Source organism: Somniosus microcephalus, chromosome 25 (genome assembly GCF_052327205.1).
Source record: "Somniosus microcephalus isolate GS21.2 chromosome 25, FLI_Smic_1.0, whole genome shotgun sequence".
Lineage (NCBI taxonomy): Eukaryota > Metazoa > Chordata > Chondrichthyes > Squaliformes > Somniosidae > Somniosus > Somniosus microcephalus.
In genome coordinates this window covers 26,272,787-26,296,091 of record NC_141011.1, presented here as the reverse complement: position 1 = coordinate 26,296,091, position 23,305 = coordinate 26,272,787, and the positions used below count along the sequence as shown (strand labels likewise).

Below are 23,305 nucleotides of genomic sequence, written 5' to 3'. Positions count from 1 at the left end.
ACCAATCTGATCATTTGTGGGCTAGCACCAGACAAAAAGGGCTGTGGATTGTCAGAAAAACCCAACTGGTTCACTAATGTCCTTCAGGGCAGGGATCATGCCACCCTTACCCAGTCTGGCCTACACGTGCCTCTAGGCTACACTATGCAATTGATTCTTAAAGCCCTCTAAAGTGTCCCAGCAAACCACACAGCTGTACAAACAATTGTAAGTACTGCAGATGGGCAATAAATGCAGTTGAAACAGTGCTGCCCATATTCTAAAACCAATTTAAAAAGATCTAGTAACTCAGCACAGACCAGCAATCAAACCTGGACCCTTCCGGTCTATATGGTTCAGTTACATGCTGCCTGGGGATTTTTCTTTCATGATGTCCACTGTATGATCACCAAGGCCCAGCAATGGCAACAAATCCCTGCAGGGATTCATTGACGACTACTCACCACATGTACACGCTGCAGTTAAAGTTAAATTTGAGAAAAAGAGAGTACGGTGCCAAATTCTTTTACGTCGAGAGATCTGGGCTTCCATCAAATGCAGTACAGATAGATTGAGTTCTGGATGCGTACTGATTGAACCATAGAACAATTTAAGAAACAGAAAATGACAACAAGAAGTTTTTTCCCCCCCAGGATTCTCTCAGGCTAAACATTACATAAAGAACAGATTGATCAGTTGCCTGTTGTCAAGGTAGCAGATAATTATCACATTTCATTCACATGCAGTAATGCAATGAGCAACCAAAAGGACAACTGGTTAGTTCTGAATGTTTATAGTGGACAAGCGAAAATATTGGCCCGGTCCGCGGCGAAGCAAAGGCGTTCGCCATTGCCCCGAAATAAGCTTCCCACAAAGATCTTGCAATCTCTGCGGCGAGGAGTTTGGCTTTTCTGACGTGCAGCTGAAATCAGTGTAGTTATAGAGGGAATCCCATTGGGCAAACTGCTGTGACGTCAACAAGCTGTCTAAGCAGCCGATCACAATGCAGAATTCTCAGAACGACAGCCAGAAAAAAAGTTAGGATCAGAGAGCAAAATGTTAAAGATGAACAAACTTTAAAAAAAAATTAAAACTAAGTTTCTTAAAAATTGCAATTTTTATTGAAATGGATAAATTTGACACTCCACAAAATTAAAATTATTTTTTCAGGGCCATAACGTTTGTTTAGCAGTCAATACGCTGTTAAAACCCCAGTTACACCTAATCCAAAAGGGTCTAACTTTTAATGGAGTATTACTGCAGAAAAGTCCAAGTTTTCGTCAGTTTCCCTGATTTGACAGATTACACTGATTGCCGGCTGGGGGCGCAGTCAGTGTTGGCGCAGTAAATGTCTGACCGCAAAGTCAGGATTTCCGCGTTAGGATGCTTCAAAGGGGTAATAACAGCGAACGCAAATTCCGGGCCATTGCATCTCCTCCGCAAATGATCAGTATTAAAATCATCACTTGTGAAGCACCACCATTCACCAGCTCCTGCACCGTGGGTCTCACGGAACCTGCCACAACACCAGCGAAAATTTAAAGAAAACTGAAAATTCTGGGAACACTCAAATCAGTATGTGTCGGTGGAGAGAACAGATAAGTTTACATTTCAGGTGTAGGCCCTTTGTCAGAACTGGAAGATATTACAAATGAACAGCATTTAAAAAAGAACTGAACAAAGTGTAGGGGAGGGAAAGAAACACACACATACGCGCAAAGGAATAGAATGACCTGTAAAGTGCTTAAGTGGAAAACAGGAGATGGTTAAAGCTGAAGTGAAATCAACATGAGACAAAAGGAGGCATAACAAGAGAAATTAAAAGACATTTACGAAAAACAGAGAAAAAGTGAATAGCGGGGGGGGGGGGGGAAAGAGAGAGTTATTGAGGCAAGTAGATATCCAAGTACAAAAAACTGGCAAAGCACAGCAGGCTCCAGCGGCCCAAGAGGGGGAAAAAAGAGAGCAGAATAGAGGTGTTTGGTGGTGAGATCATGCTGGCGGTAGTAGAAATGTCAGATGATAATCTGTTCAATGCGGAGGCTGGCTGGGTGGAAGGTGAGGGGAGGGGGCCTGAGGGCAGAAACACAGGATATAGGATGGACCCAGTGGATGAGAATCCTCGGCTAAAAAAGGACAACATTTTGGAAGCTCTGGTGTGGAAACTGGCATCATCAGAGCAGATGCAACGGAGAACGGAGAAACTGGGAGAAAGGAATCAAGTATTTAGAGGAAGCTGGGTGCGACGAACTATAATCCAACTAGTTTGGGGAGTTGGTGGGCTCAAACAGAAAATGCTGGTAACCAGCTATTCAGCTTTGCCCCCCCTCCTCCACCATTTTAGTTTAAACCCTCTCCACAATTCTAGTTAATCTCCCCACAAGGATACTGACCCCAGCTCTGTTCTGATACAGATCGTCCCATCACTACAGCACTCTACTGCCCCAGAACTGGTCCCCATACCCCAGGAATATGAACCGTTCCCTCTGTTTGTGAACAAATTATATCATTCTGGCACCTGTTGCTACTAAAACTGTAAATTTTGTTTGATAATTGCTCCTGTGAAGCGCTTTGGGACATTTTAATATGTTAAAAGTGCTATATAAATGCAAGTTGTTGTTGTTCACAATGTTTAAGTGGATCAAACTGAATACCATTTTTTCCCTCTTATCCAACATTCTGCTAGATTAAATGCAAGCCAGATATTACTGTTATTTGCAATTCATAACAAGGTTTCATACTGTAGCACCAACTCCTTTTAGGTCCAAGGACAACAAGTCCTTAATTGGAGCAATACCAAAAAGCGGAAGACGACGAGGATACAAAAAGTTACGTCAATGCATTTTTACATTGCGCACAAGTGGCTTTTGAATTCTTCGGCAAAAATAAGACATTAAAATATATGGTTCAGTTAGATCTCAGCACAACGGAATGGTGCAACGGTCCAGTGCTCTCCTCCTACACCCAAACCACCACGTGCACACATTCTATTATTAAATGCTGCACAATTAGAAAGTGATACTGTAAACAACTGAATGCCAGGCCGGAGAAACAGTCTTCAATTTTGTGTAGACACCATGGAGGACAGAAATACTTTTAGGATATATAAATCCTAAAACATTGTAAATCCAATCCCAGCAGCATACAAAAAAAACTTGGTAATTAGATTAAAAGAAAAAATTAAAAGCAGCCCTGTGCCAGGGCATCAGTTAGTGGCAGTGGTGGGGGGTGGGGCGGGGGGAGAAAGGAGATGGAATTGGCTTCAGTTGCTAGAGAGAACAAGATTAATTAGGACCCGCTTCTCCTCCCAATCTCTGTTCAGTGACCCCTGCTGGAAAGTGCACCTTTGTGGAAACTGGGTGCGGACAAGATCAGGCTTGCTCAACTATGAGCCCTCCGCTATGGTCTAAAAGGCTGCCCAATGCTCACTACAGGAAACTCTCTTTTTACCGGCACCTAAATAACCGGAAATCTGCAGGGAAGATTCACCAGGCTGATACCTGGGATGGCAGGAATGACGTACGAGGAGAGATTGTGTCGATTGGGCTTATACTCCCTGGAGTTTAGAAGATTGAGAGGGGATCTCATCGAAACCTATAAAATTCTGTCAGGCCTGGACAGACTAGATGCTGGAAGGATGTTCCCGATGGTCGGGGAGTCCAGAACCAGGGGTTATAGTCTAAGGACATTTAGGACTGAAATGAGGAGGAATTTCTTCACCCAGAGAGTGGTGAACCTGTGGAATTCTCTGCCACAGAGGGCGGTGGAGGCCAGTTCATTAAATATATTCAAGAAAGAGTTGGATATATTTCGTAAGGCTAAAGGGATCAAAGGATATGGGGAGAAGGCAGGGACAGGGTACTGAATTTGGATGTTCAGCCATGATCTCATTGAATGGCGGAGCAGGCTCGAAGGGCCGAATGGCCTACTCCTGCTCCTATCTTCTATGTTTCTATGTGTTTCATGCACCAGGACCCCCAGATCCCTTTGTACTGTAGCACTTTGCAGTTTCTCTCCATTTAGATAATAACTTGCTCTTTGATTTTTTCTGCCAAAGTGCATAACCTCACACTTTCCAACATTATATTCCATCTGCCAAATCTCTGCCCACTCACTTAGCCTGTCTATGTCCTTTTGCGGGTTTTTTTATGTCCTCCTCACTCACTGCTTTCCCTCCCATCTTTGTATCGTCGGCAAACTTGGATACGTTGCACTCGGTCCCTTCCACCAAATCGTTAGATTGTAAAGAGTTGGGGTCCCAGCACTGACCCCTGCGGAACACCACTGGTTACTGATTGCCAGCCCTTTCTCCCTTGTATACTTATCTAGCCTCCCCTTAAATGCATCTATGCAATTCGCCTCAACTACTTCTTGTGGTAACAGGTTCCACATTCTAAAGACTCTTTAGGTAAAGAAGTTTCTCCTGAATTCTTTATCGGATTTATTAGTGACTATCTGATATTTATAGCTCCTAATTTTGGACTCCCCCATCTACCCTAGCGAATCCCTTCATAATTTTAAAGACTTTTCAGGTCATCTCTGAGCCTTCTCTTTTCTAGAGACAAAACCCCGAGCTTGTTCAGTATTTCCCGATAGTTCTAACCCCTCAGTTCTGGTATCATCCTAGTAAATAATGTCGGCGCGTGAAAAATGGCCATTTAAGCAAGGTACTAGAGGGCGACCACTGCCCTTGGACCATATCCTAGTAATGGAGTCACTACAACAAGGAATGAAAATTGAAGAGTGAACAAAACAAATCAAAAACAAATTCTAAATTTGCAGGTGACACCAAATTTGGGGGGGGGGGGGGGGGGGGGATAATCAATACTGAGGAGGACTGCAACAAATTACAGGAGGACATTAATAAACTTGCAGAATGGGCATATAATTGGCAAAGGAAGTTCAACACAGATAAATGTGAGGTATTACATTTTGGTAGAAAGAATAGGGAGGTTACTTATTACTTGGAGGGTGCGAGTCTAGGTGGGGTAGAGGAACAAAGGGATCTCGGAGTACAAATACACAAATCACTAAAAGTTGCGACACAGGTTAGCAAGGCCATAAAAAAAGCAAACCAAGCACTAGGGTTTATTTCTAGAGGGATAGATTTGAAAAGTAGGGAAATTATGCTAAACCTGTATCGAACCTTGGTTAGACCACACTCAGAGTACTCTGTACAGTTCTGGTCGCTATATTATAAAAAGGATATAGAGGCACTGGAGAGGGTGCAGAGAAGATTTACAAGGATGATACCAGAAATGCGAGGGTATACCTATCAGGAAAGGAACAGGAGGCTGGGTCTCTTTTCTCTTGAAAAAGGCTGAGGGGTGACCTAATAGAGGTCTTTAAAATTATGAAAGGTTTTGATAGAGTGGATACAGAGAGAATGTTTCCACTTGTGGTGAAGAGCGTGACTAGAGGCCATCAATATAAGATAGTCACCAAGAAATCCAATAGGGAATTCAGAAGAAACTTCTTTACCCAGAGTGGTGAGAATGTGGAACTTGCTACCACAGGGAGTGGTTGAAGCGAATAGTATAGATGCATTTAAGGGGGGGCTGGACAAGCATATGAGGGAGAAGGGAATAGAGGGTTATGCAGATAGAGTTAGAGGAGGAAAGACGGGAGGAGGCTCGAGTGGAGCATGGACTGGTTGGGCCGAATGGTCTGTTTCTGTGCCGTATATCCTACGCAATGTAAACCTCACTAAGTTAAGACACTTATTGATTTTGACTTACTATCACAGACTTGTCTGCTGATCCTGAGGTTGTTTTACATCTAAACTTGAATGTTGTGAATGGACATTTAATGTTGCCTTCTCTTATTTCATATCCCTACATCATGATCATCCCATTACATTAGCCAATAGAAGACACAGCGATAGATAAAATGTGTGACAGATAAGAACATAAGAAGTAGGAGCAGGTGTAGGCCATACGGCCCCTCGGGCCTGCTCCGCCATTCAATAGGATCATGGCTGATCCGAACCTAGACTCACGTCCACTTCCCTGCCCGCTCCCCATAACCCTTAATTCCCTTATCAGCTAGGAAACTGTCTATCTCCGTTTTAAATTTATTTAATGTCGCAGCTTCCACAGCTCTCTGAGGTAGCAACTTCCATAGATTTACTACCCTCCGAGTGAAGAAGTTTCTCCTCATCTCAGTTTTGAAATGGCAGCCCCTTATTCTAAGATTATGCCCCCTAGTTCTAGTCTCACCCATCAATGGAAACATCCTCCCCGCATCCACCCGATCAAGCCCCTTCACAATCTTATATGTTTCGATAAGATCGCCTCTCATTCTTCTGAATTCCAATGAGTAGAGTCCCAAACTACTCAACCTTTCCTCATAAGTCAACCCCCTCATCTCCGGAATCAACCGAGTGAACCTTCTCTGAACTGCCTCGAGAGCAAGTATATCTTTTCTTAAATATGGAAACCAAAACTGTACGCAGTATTCCAGGTGTGGCCTCACCAGTACCCTGTATAACTGAAGCAAGACTTCCCTGCTTTTATACTCCATCCCCCTTGCAATAAAAGCCAAGATTCCATTGGCCTTCCTGATCACCTGCTGACTAATCTTGTGTGTTTCATGCACCAGGACCCCCAGATCCCTTTGTACTGTAGCACTTTGCAGTTTCTCTCCATTTAGATAATAACTTGCTCTTTGATTTTTTTCTGCCAAAGTGCATAACCTCACACTTTCCAACATTATATTGCATCTGCCAAATCTCTGCCCACTCACTTAGCCTGTCTATGTCCTTTTGCAGGTTTTTTATGTCCTCCTCACTCACTGCTTTCCCTCCCATCTTTGTATCATCGACAAACTTGGATACGTTGCACTTGGTCCCCTCCTCCAAATCGTTAATATAGATTGTAAAGAGTTGGGGTCCCAGCACTGACCCCTGCGGAACACCACTAGTTACTGATTGCCAACCCGAGAATGAACCATTTATCCCAACTCTCTGTTTTCTGTTAGATAGCCAATCTTCCACCCATGCCAGTATATTACCCCCAATCCTGTGATTTTTTAATCTTGTGCAGTAATCTTGTGTGGCACCTTGTCAAATGCCTTTTGGAAGTCCAAATACACCACATCCACTGGTTCTCCTTTATCCACCCTGTTTGTTACGTCCTCAAAGAATTCGAGCAAATTTGTCAAACATGACTTCCCCTTCATGAAACCATGCTGACTCTGTCCGATTAAATTATGCTTATCCAAATGTCCTGTTACTGCTTCTTTAATAATGGACTCCAACATTTTACCAACCACAGATGTTAGGCTAACTGGTCTATAGTTTCCAGCCTTTTGTCTACCTCCCTTTTTAAATAAGGGCATTACATTAGCAGTTTTCCAATCTGCTGGGACCTTTCCTGAATCCAGGGAGTTTTGGAAAATTACCAATGCATCCACAATCCCTACCACTACTTCTCGCAAGACCCTAGGATGTAAGCCATCAGGTCCAGGGGATTTATCCGCCTTAAATCCCATTATCTTACCGAGTACCATCTCCTTAGTGATTTTAATCGTGTTTAGCTCCTCCTCCCCCATAGCCTGTTTGTCCAGTGTTAGGATATTTTTAGTGTCCTCTACTGTAAAGACTGATACAAAATATTTGTTCAGCGTTTCTGCCATCTCCATGTTCCCCACCACTAATTTCCCGGTCTCGTCCTCTAAGGACCAACATTCACTTTAGCCACCCTTTTTCTTTTTATATAACTGTAGAAACTCTTGCTATCTGTTTTTATATTTTTTGCTAGTTTACTTTCATAATCTATCTTCCCTTTCTTAATTAATCTTTTAGTTATTCTTTGCTGGCTTTTAAATGCTTCCCAATCTTCTATCCTCCCACTAGATTTGGCTACTTTATATGCCCTTGTTTTCAGTCGGATACTATCCTTTATTACTTTACTTAGCCACGGATGGCTGTCTTTTCTTTTACGCCCCTTTTTCCTCAGTGGAATATATTTTTCTTGAAAGTTGTGAAATATCTCCTTGAATGTACACCACTGCTCCTGTACCGTCTTACACGGCCAACATCAGCTCCCACAGGCATGAAGAGACACCGTAACCACAACAGTAGAGATGGAGCAGTTTACTGTGAAAATCACAAGTCGCTTCTCTCCAGATAGTCAGGCTTGTCCATCCCTAAGTCAGCAGACTTGACAAGCAAAGAGAAGCCTAGAACTATAATCCTCAGCCAAGTAACAACTCCATTTCCATAATAGTTTGCACTACTGAGTGTTACGTATTTAATTACAGTTTCTTTTAAATTTCTCACTTTGTATAGAGGTACTCACCTCCATGTTTGGCATGTGTTCATAACTCAAATTGTTTTCTTTTTAAAAATGCAGACCCTTTTCCCACTATTAGTCACATCTCCGCTGGGGTCTTGCCAATCAGCTGGGTTTCTCAATAAAACAAAACCAAGAGTTCTCTGAATATGGTAGCTGCTTTGTAATGTCGACGTATAGCACAGACAGCCTTGAGGTATTGTATCTTCAAATGCGAGGCTGGCAAAATAGCTCACAAATAAGTTGCTATCATTTGGCTGGTTCCCGCTCCTCACAAGAGAGCTTTCAGAGTCCAAGAAAAAAAAACAGTTGATGGTACTTTGTGATGTAACACCACGTGAAATTTGATTCTTTAAACTGGTATGACCGGCAATGTCACAAAGCTGTTTTAACTGATTCTCTTGTCCAAAAGTACTCCTTAAAACGAACGTGAAGCAAAGTAACACGGTGCAAGGTTAAATTTTCACCAGAACAAGCTTTTACACCTTGAATATGAACGGACCCAGGATACTATTTGAAGAAAAGCAAGGGCTTTGCCTGGTATATCAACCAACACTACCAAAATAAATCGACTGTTATCTATCTCATTGATGTTTGTGGGGTCTTGCTGTGTGCAAAACAGTTGATACATCGTTGTACTATAATGTAACTCATTCTACGTGAAGTGCTTTGAAGTGTTTCAGAGACATAAAAAGGAGTACGTAAACCAAGTCTTCTCCTACCCCATATCCGTGATCCATCAAAGATTAAAATAATTATCGAAGTACGTAATGGCACCACTGCATCAGTCAATGAGCTGCACTATCTCAACCAATGAGTTGGAGGCGGAGTGGGATTTATGACAGGACTTACAGCAAACAAAGTCCATTTACTCAACAAACAGCAGTCTATTTACTCAGCGGAGTCTATTTAAAAAGAGTCTCTACGGACTACAGCAAACAAAACTCGACGAAAACTACAGTAAAATCTCCCGGTAAAAGCAGGGTTATTTCCCTAGCAAAACGCAATGAGTGGTGGATAGTTACACAATACAAATTATGTTCATAAAATCAATCCGTGTCACTTACAGTGTGATTGATGGGGGAATTACCGAATCATCTCCATTCCGGCCGGGAATAACGGTGTCACTATATGCAGCTGTATATACCAAAAGTGCTGTAAGTGTAACACTGCAACTAGTTATATGATTTTTACACCACTCAGCCCATTAGTGCCATTTGTAATGATCATCATAGAGCTATTTTTGTTTGTTGGGGGTATCCTGGAACACACCTGTTTTCTCTTTATATACTATGGATAAAGAAATATCACACACTAAACAAGTGCTCCCTTCAGAAACCACACTGTCACTATCGAACAATCTAAGGACAGACTTAAATCAACAGCAATAGAATCTGCACTTGCAGCTAGCAACTAAACAGCGCAAAGCAATGCACATCACACACTATCCAAATGACTTACTTCCCAAGGCAGCAACTCTACCTGCAGCAAGTCTGCTTTCAGTTTTAATTTTTTCTTTGAATTATTTCCAATTGGTAGACACGACATTAGAACATGAGTGACCATCACACACACAATTTGCTCAATCCATTTTAGAAACATCACATCTAATGAATCCCCAGTATCCGTCCTTTCATTTTAATTCGTATGAATGATCACCCTCTCCACAACACAGTCTGGACAACAGCCTCATAAAAAGGGAGATAATCAGCTCACTGCTGATCAAAACACACTGGGGAGGAAATTACTCTCACTATTTTTAAACAAATTGTTTAATGCGTTCAGGTGAAATTCTGCTGGCTATTCTAACAAAGTTGTTAACCAGCGACACACACCTCCAGATCTCATCTTGGACTCTAGCACTTTTTCCACGTTCAAACACCTCACTCTCTACCATCTTTCCCACCTCCCCTTCAACATCCTCACTGCACCCTTCCCCTTCGACACTGGTTTACTTCTTGTTCCCGCCACTCCATCAGCAGGTCAATCTTCTAACCACTACTGCCCTCACCTTCTGGAACTCCTCCCGAAATCGCTATTTTTTACATTTGTTCTCAGTATATGGACGATGCTGGCATGGCAGCATTTACTGTCCATCACTAGTTGCCTGGAGGTGGTGGTTGTGGGTATATTTCTTGTGATGAGGGTGCTCCCTTTATGGTGTTCAGTGGGGATTTCCAGAAGACTGTCACAGTGACGATGGATTGGTCATATGTGTTTGTCAGGATGGCCAGTGACTTGGAGGGAAACTTGGTGATGCTGTTTCCATGGCTTGGTTGCTCTCGTCCTTCTTGGTGGTAGAGGAAGTTAGGTTGGCGAGGTGCTGCAGTGCATCCTGTAGATAGTACCTACTGCCAGAGATAAAGGGGGTGGAATATTGAGTCCAGTGGCAAGGGTGCCAAAAAAACTGCTCTATCTTGGATAATGTCAAACTTCTCAAGTATTGTTGTTGCTACGCCCATCCAAGTAAGTGGCATGAATTTCATCATGAACCTTCTAGATGGTACAGTGGCTTTCAGTGGTTAGCCACTTGTTACAAAGTACCCAGCCTCTGCGCTGTTCATATAACCAGTCTTAATATGAATGGCCCAGTTACGCTTCTGGTCAATGGTGACACCAAAGGTGTCGATGGTGGGGAGCTTGGCAACGATAGTGCTGCTGACGAACAGGGGGAAATGGTTGGGCTTTTTCTTGGTGGGGATGGTCACTGCCTGGCACTCGTGGCACAAATATCAACTGTCACTTTTCAGCCCAAATCTAGATGTTGTCATGGGGCTCTTGTAGGCTGGCATGGAGTGCCTCCTTATCCAGTAGTTGAGAATAGCACCCAACACCAAGGAATCATCAGCAAGCAGCCATTTCCCTTCCAGCCTACAAAAGTCTCCTTAAAATAATTCTGTTAAATGACCCCACCGACCTCATTTTCAGCTCCCCTTTCTCTCAGTCAGTGTCCACATTTCTGTAAAATGCTCAGAGACATTGTTCTGTACATGAGATGTGCTACATAACACTCCAAATAATCTCCCCAATCCATGACCAGCCTCTCCACCTCAGAAGTCTCAATCACCAGAGCCATTTCAGATCAATTCCATATCTTCCATCTATCCAACCCCATCCCCCTTTTTTACACTAGAAAAAAAGACATGACTCCCAGCCCCAACTCCATCACAAGCATTCTCTCGAATTACCAACCACATTACCCTCTGGCCTGCCACCATCAGCACCTCCATTAATCGACTTCACAGCCGTTCTTGCCACTATTTCCGAAACCTTGATCCCCTCCAGATCCTGTACAGTTTCCCACCCTCACTATTTTCCCTGTAAGCACAATACCTCTTGAACTCAAGCATAGGGGCTTCAGACTAGAGTGCATATTGGTATGACTGGCTGTACTAACCACAGATTGGGCTTAACCATCAACAGCTCCAATGCTGTCGCCCAACAGTCAAATCCTCCCACTGCTCCTGAAAAGGTTCATCCCAAATTCTTTACCATAAGTCATCTCCTCCAATATCCCTACCCACCATCCACCCTCACCTTAAATATTAAGAGAAGCCCAAAGACTATGCACGGTGGCATAGTGGTTAGCACTGTTGCCTCACAGCGCCAGAGACCCGGGTTCGAATCCGGCCTCGGGTGACTGTCTGTGTGGAGTTTGCACATTCTCCCCGTGTTTGCGTGGGTTTCCTCCGGGTGCTCCGGTTTCCTCCCACAGTCCAAAGATGTGCGGGTTAGGTTGATTGGCTATGATAAAAAATTGACCCTTAGTGTTAGGGGGATTAAATACGTGGGGTTACAGGGATAGGGTGGGATATGTGTTGGTGTAGGGGTTACGGGGATCGGGTGGGATATGTGTCGGTGCAGGCTCGATGGGCCGAAATGGCCTCTATCTGCACTGTGGGGTTTCTGTGATTCTGTGATTCTGTGACTTCTCTCTGCTCAAAACTGGGACAATCTGCATGGCTGATCTTCCACCTCCCTCTCCTATAGTCCTCTTCCCAATTTAGTTCCACCCCATCCCACACTCTGCAGTTTTCCTCCCCACTCTTTATCTAATCCATCGACACCTACTCGATGAGGCCTTCCACCTGCTACCTCAACCCCCTTCTGACCTAGCTTTTAACTTCCCAGCTTACTTACCTTCCTTAGGTTCAAGCTTGCTGAAATCATCACCCTCACCCTATTCTTCTGTCTCTTTCTTCCGCCTCTGGGATACTACGTGCTTTCACCCCTACCCAACACTCATGGAACCCTAATCCATACCTTCAGTCAATTCAAAGATTAACTATTCCAACACTCGCTTCTCCACCCTCCATAAATTTCAGCGGATATAAAACTCCTTGGTCCATACACTAGATTGATCCCTGGGATGTGAGGGTTGTCCTAGGAGGAGAGATTGGGCCTACACTCTCTGGAGTTTAGAAGAATGAGAGGTGATCTCATTGAAACATAAAAGATTCTATGGGGGATTGACAGGGTAGATGCGGAGAGGTTGTTTCCCCTGGGCTGGAGAGTCTAGACTAGGGGGCATAGTCTCAGGATAAGGGGTCGGACAGTTAAGACTGAGATGAGGAGGAATTTCTTCACTCAGAGGGTTGTGAATCTTTGGAATTCTCTACCCCAAAGGGCTGTGGATGCTGAATCGTTGAATATATTCAAGGCTGAGATAGATAGGTTTTTGGACTCAGGGAATCAAGGGATATGGGGATTGAACAGGAAAGTGGAGTTGAGGTTGAAGATTCTCCATGATCTTATTAAATGGCAGAACAGGCTCTAAACTTAAAGATCCTCATTCTCCTTTGCAAATCCCTCCATGGCCTCGCTCTACCCAATCTGAGCAACATTCCTCAGCCATATACCTTTGCAAACACTCCATTCCTCAGACATTGGGTTACTGCTTGTTCCCATGTTTCATCATCAGAGGACAATCTCTCAGTCACTACATCTCTGCGGTCTAGAATAGAAACATAGAAGATAGGAGCAGGAGTAGGCCATTCAGCCCAAGCCTGCTCTGCCATTCAATGAGATCATGGCTGATCATCCAAATTCAGTACCCTGTCCCTGCTTTCACCCATATCCTTTGATCCCTTTAGCCTTAAGAAATATATCCAACTCCTTCTTGAATATATTTAATGAATTGGCCTCTACTGCCTTCTGTGGTAGAGAATTCCACAGGTTCACCACTCTCTGGGTGAAGAAAATCCTCATCTGTCCTAAATGGCTTACCCCCTATCCTTAGACTGTGACCCCTGGTTCTGGTGATCTCCCAAAACCACCTCACTTTGCTACCACCCTCTGTCTGCATAAGCCTCCCATCTATTCTTTGACCACGCCTTCCATCTCCCCTCCGGTCCCACCCAAAATTTTCTCCTTGGCATGCATCTTTCTGCCTTACGATACAGACTGTTGTTTTCTTTGGTGAGGGCTTCTGTAGAAATGCTTGTCCCAGTGATTTTCAAGAGGATAACCTAATCAACAGCTCCCACCAGAACCCACAACAGTAAAATTCAAGCAGGATATCTTATCCATCTGAACGCCAAGATTAGATTATGTTCTTTAAACTTTCACAATTATTGAAGATTTTGTTTTAATACACAAGTACAGCATATAAGATTCATATCACAAATACTATTTCACAATTTTAATCAGTTCAGACTTCGAATAGATTGTGCTCCTAGATGGCAGAATATCTTAAAGGAAATATAGCTATTGAATGCGAAAGTTAGACACCTTTAGGTCAAAAATCACATTATTATCCTTTCTGCTGCATTATTTGAACTAGTTCACCAGCCCCACAAGCTAGGCAGCAAGCAATTATTTCACAAAACCACTTTAACAAAAAGACACTAATGCAACAAAAGTGAACTAGCCATTACTACTAAAAATAACTATTCTTCAATTATAACAAATAATACTGCAGTTTCTTTATGCTTTAGAAAAGATTGCACTTAAGGGAAATTTTAAATGAGGATTGGTGTAGCACAGACGTCACTTTCTCAGTGGAATGTCAAGCGCTGGTTTCCATTTCTCTCCTTTAACAGTAGAACTATGGTCAGTGCTTCCCTGAAGTCTTTTATTCATTAGTTCCAGATATACCATTCTACTCGCCATTCTTCCTCCCATCTACATGGAAATTAAGACGGCATCATTTTCTACTCTAGTTCACTCTTTCCCTGGGCCTAAAAATAGTATTTCTCCAAACATTTCTATATACATAAATGGTACCGAATTCTATAAATGCTTTATTGCAGGAGTGTTCAAATTACGACCTGTAAACCACATATAGCTGTGTCAGCGTGGGTAGCACACTCGCCTCGGAGTCAGAAGGTTGTGGGTTCGAGTCCCACTCCAGAGACTTGAGCACATAAAGCTAGGCTGACACTCCAGTGCTGTGCTGAGGGAGTGTTGCACTGTCGGAGGTGTCGCCTTTCGGATGAGACATTAAACCGAGGCCCCGTCTGCTCTCTCAGGTGCCATGGCATTATTTCGAAGAGGAGCAGGGAAGTTATCCTTGGTGTCCTGGCCAATATTTATCCCTCAATCAACATAACAAAATCAGATTATCTGGTCATTATCATATTGCTATTTGTGGGAGCTTGCTGTGCGCAAATTGGCTGCCACGTTTCCCACATTACAACAGCAACTCCACTTCAAAAGTACTTCATTGGCTGTAAAGTGCTTTGAGACGTCCGGTGGTCGTGAAAGGCGCTATATAAATGCAAGTCTTTCTTTTTCTTTTACAAGGCCTGACAATCTGGCCCAAGAGCACAGACAACTCAGTTCTATTTGTATTTATATTACTTTCTCAAGTTTGAATTCCGTGGCCCTGAAGGTTTTCGGGTTGTTGCTAACATTGGTGCCTTATTGGTAGATAAACTTTCAATCTAAACAAGATCAGCTCAAGCTATGTGCAAAATTAATGGGAATGGTCAAATAAACTTTCATCAGCTTGGCTCAGTGGTAGCACTCCCACCTCCAAGTCAGAAGGTTGCGGGTTCAAGCCCCACTTGAGCACATAATCTGCTGCATTGTTAGAAGTCCTGTTTTTCCAAATAAGACATCACCGAGGCCTCGCCCCGTCTGCTTTTTCAGATAACAGACGTAAAAGATCCCTTGGCACTATTCAGAGAGGAGTTTATCGCAACGCCCTGGCCAACATTTATCCCTCAGCCAACAGCAACAAGAACAGATTAACTGGTCATTTATCTCATTGTTGTGGGGCCTTGCTGTGTGTGTGTTGGTCGCCGCGATTCCCTACAGAACAAAAATAACTGCACTTCAAAGGGAGTTCACTGGTTGCGAAGAGCTTTTTTTTTTAAAAAAGGTCCTGTTGGATGTGAAGGGTGCTATGTAGATACAAGTTCTTTCCTTTGCATGTGGCCCATGAGGCTCCATGGCACTAAGTGGCCCATGAAATAATAAAAACATGGATACTGCTGCTCCAAGGTATGTATTCACAGTTGATGTACTTTTCCCCATTTCATCAGAAAAGTGAGTGTACTCTTCTGGTTTGGGTGATTAAACAAATTGTCTGTAACTTAATAAAACAATAAATAAAACTTAACAAATTAAATTAAAATTGGATTGGCCAGGGTGATGATGCACTCCAGTCCCCGCGGCGCCCACCAGTCGCGGAAGGCCTCGAGTGTGCCGGCGGACACCACGTGCTCCATTTCCAGGGACACCCGGGCACGAACATGGCCACGGAAGAGAGGCAGGCAATTGGGCCGAATGACCCCCTCCTGCTTGGACCAGTTAATGGCCACTTTGGCCAGGCCCAGGAGCAGTCCTACGAGGAGGTCCTCCGATCTGCCCGCTCTCTCTGCCCCCCCCCCCACATCATCTCTGAATCGAGCTCATTACCTCCCTTGATCTTTTCTTCCTCTTAGTACTGCATCAAGCTTTTCAAACCCAAACTTGGTGTCACCTAACCACTACTATTGATTTATCTACCTTAGTGTTCTCTCCTACTCCTTTGAACATTGCCCTGCACTATGGGGCTTTGCCTAGGATTCTCAATAAAAAGAGCGTCGGAGGATAGGAACTAGTTATACATCTTCTCTGGGGCTAAGGCTTTTATTTTGCTCCCCCACCCTCATAATTATAAAAAAACACACCTTACAATACTGCCAATAGATTTTAGAAAGTGTAATGGTGAGCATATGGAATTTTTATTATACAGTATTTAGTGGGATGCCAGTGTCGCTGGCTCCTGATGCACAGATCTCACACTGCCAAAGTAAAACACTGGATTCACTAAAGTCAGCTGTGGAAAGACTTAATTTAACAGGGCATTCTTGGCAACAGACCTTTGAGAATCCAGTAAGGTTACTTTGAGGGTTGCCAACAGCTGAGCAAGACCCACACGCTCAGACGTGACAGCACTAACATGCTGCTAAACACAATATAAAAGCAGCTTTTAGTTTTTAGCAGCTGTCGTTCCAAAATAGGGCTGTGTTTGGAGAGAGAACAGGATAACAGGAGGTTGAAGCACTGGTGATGGCAATAGTGGGAACAACTTGAAGTTGTGAATCAAGAGGATTACGTAAAAAGTGTAACTGTACAGCATTAAAGCAAATTGGCATCAATGCACTAAATAACCAAAGACAACATGAGCTTGATCCAAGATAGCAATCCGATATCACAGTTTTCTGTTACGTTTGAAGATAAAGGTTGAGGAACTTCAAAGATTGGGTATATGACACATGACCTTTGACATAGGTCTATTATTCTCTGGGAACATCTAATCTATTGCTTTCCTTGCATCATTTATATGCATGACCCCTGGTCCTCCCCAAACTATCTAATGATAATTATGTCATTTGCGACTTACACAAAAACGAGACAAATGAGACAGTACAAGATAGGATAATCCGATAACTCGCAAGTGATGCCGCTGCAAGCGAGATTAGATCAGCATTTTCGTGGAACTATGAATATAGCAGTCCCCAACCTCTATTACTTTTCCCATTTTTCCTGTTATTGGCCTTGCTAATTTCCCCCTTGCTCACCCGAAAAGTATAAGGTTCCACAGATGCCAGTTACTCTACAGTAACCCGTACAGCTGGCAATTCTTAATAAGCGAGCCTAGACAGCGAGTGACACTGACACAGGATATTCGAACATGGAAGGCATGACAGCTGAGACTAGGTCTGTCCTCACCGAACATCCACACATGCTTGGAGCAGCCCTAGTAGATTTTCCCCCTCACTTGCTCAGGGGTAAAGCGATCATTTTAATTGCCCTTCAGATTGTTGTTCTCTGGATGGAGGACATTAATATTGTAAAAATATTAAATACTTCCAATAATTGACACTTAGATGTGCAATTGAAACACTCAAGTAGAATTACACCAGGAAATAAAACAAGTCATATTGCCAGTGAAGTGACAATGCTAGATTTATAGAATACACAATTAAGATATACTGATAAGCTTGTCATCATCAGAATAATTTTTCCTATCAAATCAACAGGATAGAAATGGTTTCCCACCAGTGTTTTACTAAACAATTCAGGTGCTTTTAATAATGCCAATTCAAAGCCACCTCGCATCACACTGAAAGAGAAAAAAACTTGCATTTATATAGCGCCTTTCACGACCACCAGACATCCCAAAGCGCTTTACAGCCAATTAAGTACTTTGTAGTCACTGTTGTAATGTAGGAAACACGGCAGCCAATTAGCACACAGCAAGCTCCCACAAACAGCAATGTGATAATGACCAGATAATCTGTTTTAGTGATGTTGATTGAGGGATAAATATTGGCCCCAGGACATCACCACACAATCTCGAACCAAATCCACAGATTTTAAAACAGATTTTTGGACCTTAAGTATAAATTAATTTCAACCATTTTAATAAAAGGGTTACACGTCTGAAACTTGTATGAATGGATACACCTGAAAAACCCGAGTTGTTAAGCAGTTTTACTTGTGCAGATATTTAGCATTCTATAAAGTTATCTTATCCTTTACAGGTGGCAGCAAATTTAGGAAACCTCTTAACATGCCAAGGAGTCTCATCAAGTAGAGTCAAACCATACTAACCATAGGAACTAACAAAGCCATTCCTCTTACTGAGGTCGGATTTCCTCTATTGATTATAAAAAGCTTTAGGCAAGACCAGGGTTTAAGAAAATACACATTGTTAGGAATTACGTTTTGCTGTAAATACCATAATTATCAACCACTAAACTATCTTTTATTCACAGAACACTACATAAATATATTTTATTAGTGGATTACCAAACTATCAGACAAGAATACAAATTACACAAACACATTATTTCTCTCAAAAGCTTTGAAGATTTCAAAACAAATTATACTTACAAGTACTTGATCTGCAATCAACTTCAGCAAACCACAATAACTTAATGTGATTTATAATATATCATAAGAACAGAAGAAATAGGAGCTGCTCCACCATTCAGTAAGATCATGGATGATCTTTTACCTCAACTCCACCTTTCCGCACTGTCCCCACATCCCTTGATTCCCTTCGTATCCAAAAATCTATCAATCTCTGTCTTGAATATACTCAACGACTGAGCATCCACAGCCCTCTGGGGTAGAGAATTCCAAAGATTCACAACCCTTTGAGTGAAGAAATTTCTCCTCAGCTCAGTCCTAAATAGCTGACCCTTTATTCTGAGATTGTGGCGCCTAGTTCAAGACTCCCCAGCCAGGGGAAACACTCTCTCAGCATCTACCCTGTCAAGCCTCTCAAGAATTTTATATGTTTCAATGAGATCATTTCTCATTCTTCTAAACTCTAGGGAATATAGGCCTAGTCTACTCAATCTCTCCTCATAGGACAATCCCCTCATCCCAGGTATCAGTCTAATGAACCTTCGTTGCACTCCCGCTAAGGAAAGTATATCCTGACTTAGGTAAGGAGACCAAAACCATACACAGTACTCCAGGTGTAGTCTCACCAAAGTTGTATATAATTGCAGTAAGATTTCTTTACTCTTATGCTCCAATCCTTTTGTAATAAAGGCTAATATACCATTTGCTTTCCCAATTGCTTGCTGTACCTGCATGTTAACTTTCTGGGATTCGTGTACAACGACACCCAGGTCTCTCTGAATACCAACATTTCCCAGCCTCTCTCACCTTTTAGAAAATATTCTGCTTTTCTATTTTTCCTACCAAAGTGGATAACTTCACACTTCTCCACATTATATTCAACAATCATACAGATAAAGCACAGTAGAGGCAAAAAGTGTAATCCTTGTGTTGCTGTAACACACCTTTCCCCTCTGAATTATTCATTCTTTTAAACTAAATACAGAATTTGCTTTTTCTCTCTGAACCAGAATAAAATCCCTCCTAATGTTGTCAAATTCACAACATAAGCACTTAAAAAATATGATTGAACAAAACTGGAATTTGAAGAGTCCAATATGATAAGAATATTCCATTTAAATCCCAACCCCGCCCCCAAAAATTTAATTTACCGTCGATAGAAAAAAATCGTTTTATTTTATGGATCCCCTCCTTACAAGTACAATTAAAAGTCGATTAAACGCATCGAATTGATTTGTTTTGCTGCGAGAACAGGACAGTCAACATTCCCAACTTTCAAAATCAAACCAAGTTTTAGGTTGGAAAATGTTAAAACAGGAAAAGGTGCCATTAAACACCTGACAAATAATGTGAAATATTGAAGGATGCAAAACTGGAAACAGTTATTGTTTAAATTGGAAGACAAAAGAGCCGAGATTTGAATTAAAAAAAATAAAGAGCATTTTAAATGAACAATATTAAATGATGCCAAGTTACCTGTCCGGAGCCGGCCATGGTCCGGCTGTTGGAGGCTCTGATCCGGCTCGGCTCGGGATCCGGTTCAGCTATAGTCCGGGTCTGGCTCGCTTCGCTCGGGGTTAAAGTTGACGCCGTGTGTCTGGCTGACGGGGATTAGTGGGCAGACTCGGCAGGCAGGGGAGGACGGACACGGACTGGGTCGAGGAGCACTCCGCCTGGAAAGCCGGTGTCATTCCGGCGCGGGTGGGCGACACTTTCGAAGTGACGGGACTGGAAAGCCGGATTTCGCCCCCCCGCCCCGGCCGATAGGGGAAGGCGAAAGCTGAGGTAAAGCGGGTGTTGGCGGGCGGTTGGAGGACTTTAATGGGCTCGGGAAGGCGGCTCGGCTCCCCGCAAGATGGCGGCGGGTGCTGGCAAGGCGCGTCTGACTAACTGTCCCTCAGGCCTGGCCTGGGGTCAAACCCCTCACACACACTTCACCTATTGTCACCTTTATTGCTAATATGTTATCGTGGCCTGAGAGTGCGTTTGCCAGAGGAACCTCCTTCGAGATTCACAGATCAGTGGGACATCGTCTCCACGAAAATGTGTTTGGTAAACTTTATTCTGCTTGGGGTGCGAGAAGAGCCGCGCGTTTTCTGTCGTTAACCCTCTTCTCTCCTATGCTGTGGTACAGTTCCACCTGCCTCCCTGCTTGCTCGCCCAAAGTGGCCGTTTTTCACCTGCAACTGCTGACAGGACATTCCACCAGGGGAGACATCACACGGACGGATTCCTCTCCCAACATCCACACACGGGCACTTTCCAGCCCTGATCACCCCCGGAAATGCTGAATTGTAGCATTCCTCCAGCTACCATAGGTGAGATCTGCACAACCAGGACACGTACCTGCGACCATCCTAGGCTTTATGGCTTAGTTTTCCCCCCCAGGTGATCCATTTTCCCACTGAATTGTTGGAGGAGAACCCGTGCATCATTTTCATCACCATTACAAACCAGTCATACAAAGATGCATTTGATTGTGAACTATTTCATTCTGTTCTGTATCTATCTTTATTATTTATATATATCTATTCTATCTATATCTATATCTTATCTTCTATCTATATATATAAATCGGTACATCTGTCTGTCTGTCATTCTGTCTGTCATCGCCTGTGCGTCTGTCGGGCTATGCGCTCGAAAGTTACAGGGCGTACCTACGCGCGCGTTACCTCCAAAGAAAGCTTACTCTTCCGAGACGGTTTTAAGCGTATTTACGTTTCGGCCGGGCTAAAATCGCGCCCGCGGTATCTGAAAAACCTTCAACGTTCCGCTCATTAGCATCTCATTATCCGCTCATTAGCGACAGAGTGACCTCGAGGTTGACCAATCGTACGGCGGCTTGCTGCCGCGTGCGGCCGGCCCTCCTACGGTCGAGTGATGGGACGATTGACCAATCCTACGCTTTGGTGACCTGACGGTTGACCAATCGGTGCGTGTGTGGGCGGGCCTTATCGTTCTGAACCGAGGTGAGTCGCCGCCATCTTGCTTCCATTCTTTTTCCTGCTTTCTGCGTCTTTCTTTTCAAATATACATTCCAGCAAAATAAAATTCAATTTATTAAATTCTTTTAAAATAAATCACTCATTTGTAAATATTTTATCTAACCTGAACATTCTTTTTCCTACCTTTGCCCGTTTTTTTCTTAGGCCTGAAAGCCTGGGCCTTTCTTGCCCAGCCAGGCCCGAGCTAGGTAACTGGGCTGCTGCTAAGCTCCTCACCACCTGCACCCCCCCCCGGCCGTGTCACGTTACCCGGGGCAACGGCGTCAGCCACGAGGGTCAGGGTGCGCGCGCAGCAGGAGCAGGTGAGACTCTGTTCCGCGCTCGGCTCGGGCGGGGGCTCTCGAGAGTGCGGTTCGGGTTACCCCGGCAACGGGAGTGCGGGCCGGCTGGGGCTTGGAGAGCGCGGCTCTCGGCCGGGGGGGCGGGGCTTGGAGAGCGCGGCTCTCGGCCGGGGGGGCGGGGCTTGGAGAGCGCGGCTCTCGGCCGGGGGGGGGCGGGGCTCGGAGAGCGCGGCTCTCGGCCGGGGGGGGGGCGGGGCTCGGAGAGCGCGGCTCTCGGCCGGGGGGGGGGTGCGGGGCTCGGAGAGCTGGGCTCTCGGCAGTGCGGGGCGGCGCGGCAGGGTTAACCCGGCAACCGGGCGTGGCCGTGCCTGTCTCTCAGCCTCAAGCCCTCCCTTCCTCCCCCCCCGCCCTCCTTCCCCCCCCTTCCTTCCCCCTCCCTTCCCCCACTTCCCCCCCTCCCTTCCCCCTCCCTTCTCCCCCCGCCCTCCCTTCCCCCCCCACCCGCGCTCTCTCTCTACCCCCCCCAGTCGCTCTCTCTCTACCCCCAGTCGCGCTCTCTCTTCCCCCCCCCCCGTCGCGCTCTCTCTCTCTCTCCCCCCCCCAGTCGCTCTCTCTCTCTCTCTCTCTCTCTTCCCCACCCCCAGTCGCTCTCTCTCTCTCTTTTCCAACAACAACATGCCCTCGAAAAAGCCTCGGCACCGCCGGGCACGTCAGCTAGTCTATATATAAATCGGTACTTCTGTCTGTCTGTCTGTCATTCTGTCTGTCATCGCGTGTGCATCTGTCGGGCTATGCGCTCGAAAGTTACAGGGCGTACCTACGCGTGCGTTACCTCCAAAGAAAGCTTACGCTTCCGAGATGGTTTTAAGCGTATTTACGTTTCGGCCGGGCTAAAATCGCGCCCGCGGTATCCCAAAAACCTTCAACGTTCCGCTCATTAGCATCTCATTATCCGCTCATTAGCGACAGAGTGACCTCGAGCTCGACCAATCGTACGCCGGGTTGCTGGCATGTGCCGCCGGGCCAATCGGTGCGTGTGTGGCCGGGCCTTATCCTTCTGAACCGAGGTGAGTCGCCGCCATCTTGATTCCAAACTTTTCCTTTCTTTTTCCCGCTTTCTGCGTCTTAAAAAAAAAACGTTGCTTTTTAAAACACATTTAAAAAAAAAATGATTTAGAAAGTAATTAACTTATCTAATCTCATTAATTTTCCTACCTTTCCCCGTTTTTCCAGGTAGGCCTCGAAGCCTCGGCTTCTCCTTCACACCCACGCCCGAGCTAGGCACCTCCCCGGCCCCACTTGAAGGCTGGAGGGCCGAGCCTCAGCCCAGCGCCGCTAGGGTGCGCCCGCAGCGGGAGCTGAGAAGCGGCGTCTCCCTCCGGCTCGGCCGGGGGGCGGGGCTTGCTAAGCGTCAAGCGTCACCCTGGCAACCGGCCCC

At 44.5% G+C, this 23,305-nt stretch overlaps 1 protein-coding gene across 3 annotated transcripts in view; it reads right to left on the bottom strand.

Moving 5' to 3' along the window:
- The window catches only part of LOC147100557 (PR domain zinc finger protein 2-like), a 176,181-nt gene extending 156,033 nt beyond the window's left edge, over window positions 1-20,148 (bottom strand). For all 3 annotated transcript variants that reach the window (XM_085966927.1, XM_085966928.1, XM_085966929.1), the window contains exon 1: window positions 20,058-20,148. The gene's annotated coding sequence lies outside the window, so the exon portion shown is untranslated. The remainder of the gene's footprint in view (window positions 1-20,057) is intronic.
- Window positions 20,149-23,305: the final 3,157 nt, after the last annotated feature.